Genomic DNA, 12,133 nt, shown 5'->3' with positions numbered 1-12,133 from the left:
TTATGTGTCTTACTTTGTGTTTCTTTAATCTATGACTCTCTGACTCTATCTCTTTAAAGAATTTGTTTTATTTTTTTAACTATTTACTTACTTTTATAACTGTCTATATTCTTTTTCTTCTCTCCCCCAAGCCTACATGCATTTATCCAACACCATGACCCATTTAGAGATCTTTTCCGTCTTTATTTTTCTTTATTGCTTGATTATCTGTAATAATTTTTTGACCAGGAGTGCTTCTTTAAAAAATTCTAAGTGGGCATGGCTAGGACCAAGGCTTCTTTGCCTTTTACTCTACCCAGGTAAACATAGCAAAGGCATGGTCATTGCCTTTGTGAGGGTACATACCATCCTAGTTCCAGGTGTGCACGGGTGGTCTATGTTGCACCATTAAGCAGTTTATAACACACTGCTCACAAATGCCATTCAAATGCACAGCCTCCTTCCTTAAAGAGCCAGAGTTTATGTTGACAGCATGAACAAGAAAGCCACCATTTCTTACCCGTCTTTTTTTCTGCTAATGCTGAATCATGAAGACCTCTCTTAAAGAGCTGCAGTCCCTCCCCTGCATGGACCTTACCTAAAAAATATGCAGCTAAACTTTAGGTTTCTTTGTGTTTAGAATTCCTTCCCAAGCTCTCTCAGATTTCATATGGATTTAGTTGGCACACGTTGGAGTGACAATTGTCAGTGGCTCCATGTTCATTTCCTGGCCACCCAAAATAATCACTCAGAAATGATAGTAATTACAACAGTTTGGCTTATTAGCTTATTCATATTTCTAGTCTACTTTTACATTTTAAATTAACCCATCTCTATTAATCTGTGACTGACCATGAGGTTCTGGCTTACCATCAAGGTTCCAGCTTCTTTCTTCTCTTGCAGCTACATAATGTCTCACTGATTACACCTTCTTTCTCCCAGCATTCAGTTTAGTTTTCCCACCTAGCTCCATTCTGACCTGTCATAGGCCTAAGCAGTTTCTTTATTAACCAATGGACAGAGGGAACTCACACATCAAAGGAACACAAATTAGTATACTAAAAAAGTTAATGTGATATGAATTAATTTTATATGCAGTAAAATTTCCACAAAATATAAACAAATGACAGTGTTTGAAATAATATTTAATCTGTAAAGTTCAGCTAGCAATAAAAGATCCAATCATATAGATGAACCTGTAGGAAAAAATAGGGGGAGACCATGTCAAATTCTTTAGATTTTGCTAAATATTCAAGCTTGGCCAAAAATTTTAAAGTAAAATGTGATTTTAGGAAAGAAGAGGAGAAATTTGTATCCACTGTTGGGATTAGAGGCACTAACTACCCTTAGAGGATTTTCACATGTGTCCTTGAAATCTTATCCCTAACCTAAGATTGCATGCCAAATGCTTTAATTACAGCCTTTTTACAAAATCCAAGCTTTTCTTTCTAAGTTTAGCAAAGCCTTTTGAAAAAGAAAGGAAAAAAATAATGATCTATGACAATCATTGACATTCTACCAAGCTTCAAGTCTTTATAAAAAAGAAATACTTAACTCACATGGTAATTGTTGTGGAACCTATAGACCAGCAGTGGTTGGTAATATGGCCCTAAGCTTTGGATTCTGGCCAATCAGACTTCAAATGGTGAGTCACACTCCTCAAAGCAGTGTAATTGAAGAACAACTTTATGTGTCTTGTTTAAAGTGTCCCTGAGTCTCCATTGGCTCTGACCATATTGTCAAAGCCACACCTAATGTTAGCTATTCTCACCAGTATCCTACTCCTGGTGCTTTTGTCCTTGCAGACTGCAAAATTCTGATTTCATTGATATGGAAAATGATCATCAATGGCTGTCAGAGAAGAGACATTATTTGAGCAGTGAGCTACGACCAAACATTTACGTTCAACTGTCCCAAACAGTTTAAACAGCCATCACTATCCATTCTTAAAGAGACTTGATCTGCCTTATTCTACTTGTTGCTACTACTGTTCCTATTACAGGGTAGCTCAATAATCAAAAGTAATTCAAAGTCTTCCTGAGCAGAATGAAACAGTAAGAACATAACAGAGCCAAAAAGTAAAGGACTTGATGAATATAAACAGAAACAAACCAAAGTGTTAATAGGCATGCTCTTTTTCTTTTTTTAATTTATTTTTTCAAAAAAAAAAACCTTTTACTCTTTGTCCATGACAAATCCACTTCCCTTTCTTTCCAATCTTCCTACCCAATCCACCTTCCTCCCTCCCACCCCCATTTCACCCCCCATTCCACTCCTCAGGGAGGGTAAGGCTTTCCATGGGGAGTCAACAAAGTCTAGCACATTGGTTTGAGACAGGACCAAAACCCTCCCCACTATATTTAGACTGAGCAAGGTATCCCTCTAAGGGGGAATGGGTTGTAAAAAGTCAGAACAAGCAGAAGGGATAAATCCTGGTCTCACTGTCAGTGGACCCACAATCTGCTCAGCCATACAACTATCACCAACATTCAAAAGTCCAATTTGGTCTATGCTGGTTCACTCACTGTCAGGCCAGAGTTGAAAAGCTTTCATTAGCTGAGGTAAGTTGTTTCATTGGTTGTGCCTGTCATGGTCTTCACCTGTTTGCTCAGATTTTCACTTATCCCTCTCTTCGACTGGACTTTGGGAGATCAACCCATTGCTCTGCTGTGGGTCTCTGAAGTAGTCCTATCAGTTGCTGCTTGTAAGTTCTCTTGGTCAGCTGTGTGCTAGGCATGGTCTTTCAGAAAAAGAAAAGAGGACGCCTGAAAGTAGAATCATGTGAGCATACAGGGTACCTACACTGATCTAAAGGCCTTGATAATCATTTCTCTTTTAAAATCAATTTGTTTTTCCCAAAGGGATTTTGATATGTAATGAATGTACAATTTAGGGTTCCTGCTGCTGGGATGAAACATCATGACCAAATGTTACTTGAGAAGAAAGGGTTTCATATTCCAGTTCCATATAATTGTCCATCATCTAGAAAGTCAGGGCCGGAACTCAAGACAGAATCTTGAAGGAGGAACTGATACAAATGTCATTGAGAAGTGTGGTTTACTGGGCTTACTGGGCTAATTCAAGTGGTTTGCTCTGTTTGCTTTCAAGAGCACCCAGGATCAGCAGTCCAGGTGTGGTGCTGCTCATAGTGAGCTGAGTGCACCCATATTAATAATCCATCAAGAAAACACACCTTTGCTTACCTAGAGGCCAATTTTGTACAGCGGCGTTATCCCTTGTGTTTCCCATTCCCAGATGACAAGCTGACCTAAGAATAGCCAGCACACTAAGGAAAATATTGTTTTTCTTTCAAGGATAAGTTCTGACCTCCAAGAAGAAAACAGTCTCTAAATATGGCAATAACTTTTATCTCTTTTATTTTGATATCTAATATATCTTTCAATATTTGTGACCTTGAGTATCTTTAGTTTTTGTTTGCATTGTTTCATGAGTTTCTTTTCTGCTTCTTTTATCATTTTTCCAACTGATAGTGAAATCCAGAGTACTGGATTATTTTCTCAAATGGTTTGAAACTTTTTCTTTGATGTCATTAGTAAAGATTTCAGAAAAAGAACACAAAACGGATAATTAATTGAAGAGAAATTCTCATTGGATTTATACTTTTAAAATGACCCATGTTTATCTCAATTTATACATTTAAAAGATATGTATTTCTCTCTCTCATCTGACTTTATCTAATTCCTTCAATACACTTCTTTACTTTGGAATTCTTCAGTTTACCTAATATCATCTCTTACATTTATGGAAATATGCTGATATTCCATTTGAATAAAATAGTTAATTTTTATCATGGAAATTATAAATATTTCATTATTATTGATGGGACAAAATTTGAAATAATGCTATAAAGTGAATTTATGAATGAATGCTATAAGAGAAATAGTGAATTTCCACAAGAAAAAAATAAAAGATATTGATTTTCAAGCTTTTCAGTCTTCCTTCAGTTTAATTTTCCTAATATTTTAAAATTTAATTATATGATCAAGCAGATTTAATAAAAAATGTTAATCAAATATTCTTTAAGATATCAAATATTCTTTAGGATAAGTTAAGTAACCTACCTGGCCATACAATTAAGTGCACAGTCCTCATGTCCCTTATAGCATTATCCATTATTGCTGGCCCCTTCAACACTCATAATTACAATATGCAATCAAACTTTCTATTTCCATATGACAGGTAAGGATAATTTATAACAGCAGATAGACATCATAGGAGAATATTTTTGTTAATATTTTAAGTAGCAATAATGTCATAATTTATTCAGGAGTTCATTAGGATCTCACTACAGTAATAACATAAAAATGACATATGCCACAACTAAGAAATGCGAATAAGCAACATATTTCCTGTGAACCCCTTTCTTGATTGCATAAAACAGAATTTTTTCCCCAATGATGAAAAGAAGAAAATAATAATTATGAGTATCACCAAGGGTTTTGAAGAAATAAAATAGTTAGGGAAGGTCATTAGGGAGTTAGGGAGAAACCCAGTGCCAGGGAAACTCCTAGGAATCCACAAAGATGACCCCAGCTAAGACTCCTGGCAATAGTGGAGAGGGTGCCTGAACTGGCCTTCTTTAATCAGATTGGCGAATATCCTACTTGTCATCATAGTACCCTTCATCCACTAACTGATGGAACTAGATGCAGAGCTACACAACCAAGCACTGGGCTGAACTTTAGGAGTTCAGTTGAAGAGCGGGAGGACTATATGAGCATGGACAGTCAAGATCTTTACGAGGAAACCCACAAAGACAGCTGACCTGAGCTCTTGGGAGCTCAAGTACTGTTAACCCACAGCTAGTGAGCCTGCATGGGACCAACCAAGTGCTTCTGCGTGTGGGTGACAACTGTATAGCTTGGTCTGGTTGTGGACCCTTTATCAATGAGATCAGTATCCATCCCTCAGGCATGAGCTATCTCTTTGGAAACCAATCTCTATGGAGGGATGCTTTACCCAGACTTGATGCAGCTGGAGAGAGCTTGGTCCTGCCTCAACTTGATATGCCAGCTTTTGTTGACTCCCATGGGAGGCCTCATCCTTTCTGAGGAATGGACGAGAAGGGGCTGAAAGTAGGTGAGGGTAGGGGCAGGAGGAGAGCAGGGAGGGGAAATTGTGGATGATAAGTGAAATAAATAAAAAATTTAGTAAAAAAAAATAAAACATTTATACTTTCATTTGGCTGACTTTCCTTTAATTCAATTAATTTAATTAATACAAATTATTTCCTTCCTCTTTTCACTTCCTGCTCTCTCTGAGATCTAGAGGGTATCAAGGAAATATGTCATACTCTCAACCTAAAGCCTCATGATGACTTGGAATTGCTAAAGTACTTAGATATTTTTTAAACGTGTGCAGAATTGTTCAGCCTTTGACATACCACCGTAGGCTTTCTTACAATACAGCCTATAACAAAGCTAGGCTGTCTTGAACCCCTGGCCAAAGGATTGTGTACCTAAATCAACATGTCATGTATTTCACCCAGACTTGGGAGGTTTTGTGCTATGAGAACTAAAGTCCTTTTGAGGTTGTCTAAGACAAAGAAGAGGCATGGCAGCATGGTCTATGGAGGTTTCATGTACTCCACGTGTGTCTGTTACAGGACCAATCAAGCTTTCCTTAAGGAGTAACAGAAAATGGTTGTGAAAGTGTTGAAGGCACAAGCACAGAGTCAGAAAACAAAACAAATAAGCAGGTTTTTTAAAAATATAATTCAAGACTTAGTTTAAAAAATTGTTCAATTTTAAGTATTTAAATAAGAGTCCCCGTACGAATATTTTTTTGTTCTATTCTTCGGGTAGGTGTTCTGCAGAATGTAATGTTTATTTACAACATTTACACTGAAGTGTGATTGAATAAACTGTGATTTATGGTTACCTTTACTTACTAGGAGACTCTGTTATCTGTCCTTCATATGCTGGTCTACTCATAGAAATATAAAAATCTTTATATCAGTGCTAGCAATTTTAAGTTTTACTAGTTTGTATTTATAAATCAGTTCCAGAGACAACATTTTCTGCTGCCCATAACCACTGGCACAACATAAATCGTTTTGTAAAACTCTTTTCGTTTACTGCCTTCACTTATTTAAGTAAACACTTCCAGTATGAAAGCCACAAATTAGAACCCAAACTTTTTAAATCAGAATCTCATTAACTATTTGACTTTTTGTCCAATTTTTCTTTGGCATGTTTTATTTTCTGCTGCAATTACTTATAAGAATTTTATTTTTAATTTTTAATATATTTCCTTTTTTATAATAGTTAGCAAACATTTAAAGATTAAAATTCTATCTTTTCTGGGCACTTCATGTAAACCAAACATGAATAAATTCTGAAGACAGCTGTGTATGTACACTTTTATGTGGTTGGTAGCTAAGGAAGCATAAAACAGAACAGTATAATGTTTTCTTCAAAGAAATCATAAATGTATATGAGGTTTGGGTAAAAAGTTAAAAACAACATGGTAAGATAAATTCCTGATTATGATATAAAATGTATTGAAGTTTTAAAGAGAAGATAATAAAGTGGTACTATTTTGTTTAGATAGTTACTGGGCATTGAATACAGATTTAATAAGTATTTCTAATTTGATATATTTGATTCATATATATTTCCTGTCTTTGCCACAAAACATCAGAACTGCCAGTACCCAATTTGCAAAAAGCTATAAAATCTGTGTCTGAGATTTTCAGCACCTACTCAAACCTGAGAGCATGATTGTGGGTGTGAAGTGTGATATATGAAGTGTGGTTCTGCTACTTAAGGGATGAGTTCTTGAGATATGACTGTTCTATTCTAAGTGAAGAAACAAGGAGAAGTTAAAACATCATAAGAAATAACTCTGTAATCATTTTAAAATTGTGTTCCTTTAAAATTTTGCTAAATTTATTTAATGGGATGGTCAATTTGAATTCTATAGAACATTCTGGTATAATTTTATGAAAATAACTACAAGAGGTTAACACCTTTAGAATTTTGTGGTGCCATTATCATTATTTCAGAAAACTCTTGATATAATAAAATTTAGTACCATTACTTTTTTATTATTATTCATTTTTGAGACTATAAAAAAATTAAATCATTTACCTTGTTCGCTGCCTTTTCTCCACCTCCTAGCAGCTTAATCTGTCTCAATTTCATGGCTTCCTTTCTTCTTTAATTGTCACTACATATTTCTGTGTGCATGCATATGCATTGTTTATCCTACAATGTTATTGTATGCCTATGTTTTCATGGGTAATCAATCGGTATTAGATAAACAAGTGTTGTATTTCTCTTTCACTTACCCTGAGCAATCTGATTTTTCCACTTTCAGCATTTCTTAGTTGTCTGTGTTTCCTTGGGTGGGACTGAGGACTCATAAGTTTTTACCCTTCCATCTTAGTATAACCATTGATGTCATCCTTGTTCAGGTCTCAGTGAGACTTCATGGAAATTATTGGAGACACAATCAAACAGGAAATTTCCTGTTCAATTGGCTCTTACAAACTTACCACCCCTCCTTCTGAAGATATCGATGAGCCTAGGTACAAGGGTTATGTTGTAGATGTATAAGTTGGGACTGGGCTCCACAAATATGAATACTGATTGGTTGTGATTTTATGTAATGATACTTCTGATGCAATAAGAAGTTTCCTTGATTAGGTGTAAGGACAATATTTATTACTAAACATAGGGTAAATATTTAGACAATAGAGAATATCTAGGTAAGTTCCCCTCCAATATCCATGACTTCACTAGCTCCAAGGGATTTGGTTAGTTTACCAATACATAACATGGATTCCCTCCCATTTTCTTAACTATTTTTAACTCTAATTATATAGCCCTTGACTGCCATCAAAATCTGTGTACCACTATTGTATTTTAGTCTCACGCTATGATAGTCCTTGTTGTTTTTGGGGTCACTAATGTACACTATCATATCATCTGCAAATAAAAGTTTGACTTCTTCCTTTCTGATTCAAATCCCCTTGATATCCTCATGTTGTCTTATTGCTATTGCTAGAACTTCAAGCATTATGTTGAAGAACTATGGAAAGAGTGGACAGCCTTGTCTTGTTCCTGATTTTAGTGGAATGTCTTTGAGTTTCTCTCTATTTAATTTAATATTAGCTACTGGTTTGCTATATTTTGCTTTTATTATATTTAGGTATGATCCCTGTATCCCTAACTTCTCCAAGACCTTTATCATAAAGGGGTGTTGAATTTTGTCAAATGCTTTTTCAGCGTCTAATGAAATGATCATATGTTTTTTTTTCTTTCAGTTTATTTATATGATGGATTACATTGATAGATTTTTGTATGTTGAACCAGCTCTGCATCTTTGGGATGAAGTCTACTTGATAGTAATGGATAATTTTTTGATGTGTTCTTGGATTCTGTTTGCCTGAATTTTATTGAAAATTTTTGCATCAATGTTCATGAGTGAAACTGGTCTGTAATTCTCTTTCTTGGTTGGGTCTTTGTGTGGTTTTGGAATCAGGGTGACTGTACCTTTATAAAAAGTGTTTGGCAATGACTCTTCTGTTTCTATTATGGGAAACAGGTTAAGAAGTATAGATATCAGCTTTTCTTGGAAGTTCTAATAAAATTCTGTATTAAATCCATCTGGTCCTGGGCTTTTTTGGTTAGGAGTTTTTTTTTTTTTTTATGACAACTTCTATTTCCTCACAACATATAGATCTATTTAAATTATTCACCTGGTATTTATTTAATTTTGGTAAATGGTATTTATTTAAAAGCAAGTCCATTTCTTTTACATTTTCCAACTTTGTGGCGTATGAGCTTTTGTAGTAAGACCTAATAATTCTCTGAATTTCCTCAGTGTCTATTGTTATGTCCCCCTTTTCATTTCTGATCTTGTTAATTTGCATGTTTCTCTCTGCTTTTCGATTGGTTTGGATTTATCCAAATATTGGTTTGTCAATTTTTTTGACTTTCTCAAAGAACCAGCTCTTTATTTCATTGATTCTTTGGGTTGTTTTCTGTGTTTCTATTTTGTTGATTTCAGCCCTCAGTTTGATTATTTCCAATCTTCTACTCCTCCTAAGTGAGTCTGCTTCTTTTTTTTTTTTCTCGAGCTTTCAGCTGTGCTGTTAAGACTGTAATGTGAGCTTTCTTTGTTTTTTAAATGTGAGCAGTTACAGCTATGAACTTTCCTGTTAGCCCTGCTTTCATAGTGTCCCATAGGTTTGGTTATGTGGTGTCTTTATTTTCATTGAATTCAAGGAAGACTTTAGTTTCTTTATTTCTTCCCTGACCCAGGGGTGGTTCAGTAGTTGACTGTTCAGTTTCCATGAGTTTGTAGGTTTTCTGGGGGTAGAATTATTATTAAATTCTAACTTTATTCCATAGTGATCTGATCAGACACAGGTGGTTACTAATATTTTTTTTTGTATCTGTGAAAGTTTGCTTTGTTACCAAATATGTGATCAATTTTCAAGAAGGTTCCGTGAGATGCTGAAAAGAAGGTATATTCTTTCCTATTTGGCTGGAATGTTCTATAGATGTTTGTTAAGTCCATTTGATTCATTTCCTCCATTAGTTCTCTTATTTCTCTGTTAGGTTTCTGTCTGATTGACCTGTTCATTGGTGAGATAGGAGTGGTGAAGTGTCCTACTATTAGCGTGTGGGGTTTGATATGTGCCCTGAGTTCTAGTAATGTTTCTTTTACATAAGTGGGTGCTTTTATATTAGGGGAATAGACATTTGGGATTGAGACTTCATCCTGAATTGTTCCTGTTATGACATGATTTTGATAGTGAACAAGATATGCATGGCAGACATATGAATAAGAGAGAACAAGGAAAGAAGGGAAAGAAGGAAAGGATTTAATCACTTATTGTTATAACTACAATAAGATAATTGATTTGGTATAAATTAATCATTTATTTATGACATCAAAATAAGTACAATAAACATTCCTTATGTAGAGTCTTCATCATAAATTTTTCATCAATATTTCGATATTAATAAAATGTTAATATTTTGTAACATGTTAAACACATAGGAGACTAACACAATATTACCTATTAAATAATTTATTATAAAATTTATAAAGAAATGATTTTTCCAAATTTCCTAACAGTTTTTAACAGGCTACCTTGGTAGTGAAGCTCAAACAAATAAATAAATAGAAGCAAAAAAAAAGCCGAGAAACAAAAAAAGCAGTCATCTCAGAAATTGAGCGATTAATTCAGTTTCAACATAGAACTGATGGAAAGGCTAAAATAAAATGAAGATAATGACAAGTAGGGTTCCATTAAAACAAAACCAGGATCCAGAAGCCATGAGTTGTTTTAAGGGGAGATACTGTAAATGAGACTCGCATGTAACAATGTGCAAAGGCAGAAAGCCGTTTATAACAATTGGCAAGAGTGTTTAAATCAATTGCTGGGGGGAAAGAAAAACAAATTGGGCTAGACAGAAAATAAGTAGACTGAGATTGCCAGTGGCTATTTTACAGGGCTAGTTCTGACAAGACATTTAGACTCTATATGTTAGCAAGATAATTACATTGCCAGACGGTGGAAAAAAATGAGTCTCTAAATGTCAAGGAAGTCAATCTGCAATTTCAAGCATCTCTAGAATTCATGGACTCTTTTGACTCCCTTTATAGAAGAAAAATTCATTTGTTTGATTATTTTTGAATAAGACCCAATACATTCAATCAATTAAAAAGTAGATTTATTAGATATTAATATAACATGCCCCAGAATATAAAAGCCTTATTTAGATATTCCAATTTTGCCAAAAATTTTATAGTAAATTTTTTTGTCCAATGTTAAGATATAACTTATTGCATTTGAAATAAATAAAATAATTTTGATTTTCCTTGCTGAATTTGTTTTAAATATGTCACTATTGTTTCATAAGAACAATATAAATGATGGAAAATTGATGACATCAATAACATTATTATCCTAGTAACACGAAAATAATCTAATTTGTAAAGCACTGATAAGCATTGCTTTCTCCTTTGAGCACCTAATTCCACTCACAGTAACATACCATGCTATAGAGAAAATGAAAGGGTTTTTATAGTCACATACCTACATACTTACTTAGAACGGGTTTGACTTTCTGACACGTAATTCTTTTTAGTCTGTGCAAAGCTTTACAAATGATGTTGTTGGTAGTTTTCCCAACACAAAAAGGTACACTTAAATGCAGATAAACAGACATTGACTATAAAACCACAAGAATGAACTAGACTCTATAAAAAAAATCCTGTGAGAAATAAAAAAGTGATGTAGTGAATAGAAATATTACCAAACTGCATTTCTCGTTACTTCTACACCAAAGACAATTCATATTTATTAGCCAAGTTTGCCTAAAAGAGCTGAGATAAATGCTTAGTTTTCTTGAGCTGTGTTTTCTTTTATAGAAAATAGAGTAAAAGCAGAAACTGTAATGTGATCTCAGTGCAATGATATAAATGTCTTCTTTGTTATTGCTACTGTTCTTAATCTGATAAGGTCTACTGCTTATTACCTATGGCTTATTACCTATTGGCAATGTCTATTTGCAATGGTACATGTATGTTCATTTATCTGTGTATAGTACATTATACAGGAGGGGGAGTTATGGGTGTTGTGCAAGTACATACATACTGGGTTGCCTTGCTCAGCCTTAATAAAAGGGGAGAAAATTAATCCTTCCTCACCTTGATTGTTGATACTAATAGGAGACCTGCCCCTTGCTGAACAAAACAGGAGTAGGTTTGGATGGGGCAAAACGGAAGTGGAGGAAGGGAATGGGAAAAGAGGAGAGAGGGGAAACTGCAGACAGGATGTAAAATAAATGAAAAATTTAATTAATAAAATAACTTCAATTATACAATAAAATAGATGCCTGAGGCAAGTTAAAACTTTATAAAGCTAATGCTTTATAATGTTAATTTTTAGATGTTTGTCTTATGAGACAATAAAAATATTACTACCTTTTATTCTCATTAATGTGATTAATTAGGATATTGTACAGCATTATAAATATTACAACTTGTTGGCACCTTACTTATGCTTTCTTTGGGTTTCAAGACAGTAACTGGATATGTTTATTCCTTATAAATGCCTAAGTGAAGTATCTGGGGAAAAGAAAGGATTCAATAAATTTATCTTAATATACTT

At 34.3% G+C, this 12,133-nt stretch overlaps 1 pseudogene; it reads left to right on the top strand.

Moving 5' to 3' along the window:
- Nucleotides 1-1,582: 1,582 nt before the first annotated feature.
- On the top strand, nucleotides 1,583-5,854 carry LOC113457657 (annotated as a pseudogene).
- Nucleotides 5,855-12,133: the final 6,279 nt, after the last annotated feature.

The sequence above is a fragment of the Microtus ochrogaster genome, linkage group LG4, assembly GCF_000317375.1.
Source record: "Microtus ochrogaster isolate Prairie Vole_2 linkage group LG4, MicOch1.0, whole genome shotgun sequence".
NCBI classification, from domain to species: Eukaryota; Metazoa; Chordata; class Mammalia; order Rodentia; family Cricetidae; genus Microtus; species Microtus ochrogaster.
The sequence above is the reverse complement of the archived record's forward strand: the minus strand, read 5'-3'. Positions and strand labels throughout refer to the sequence as shown.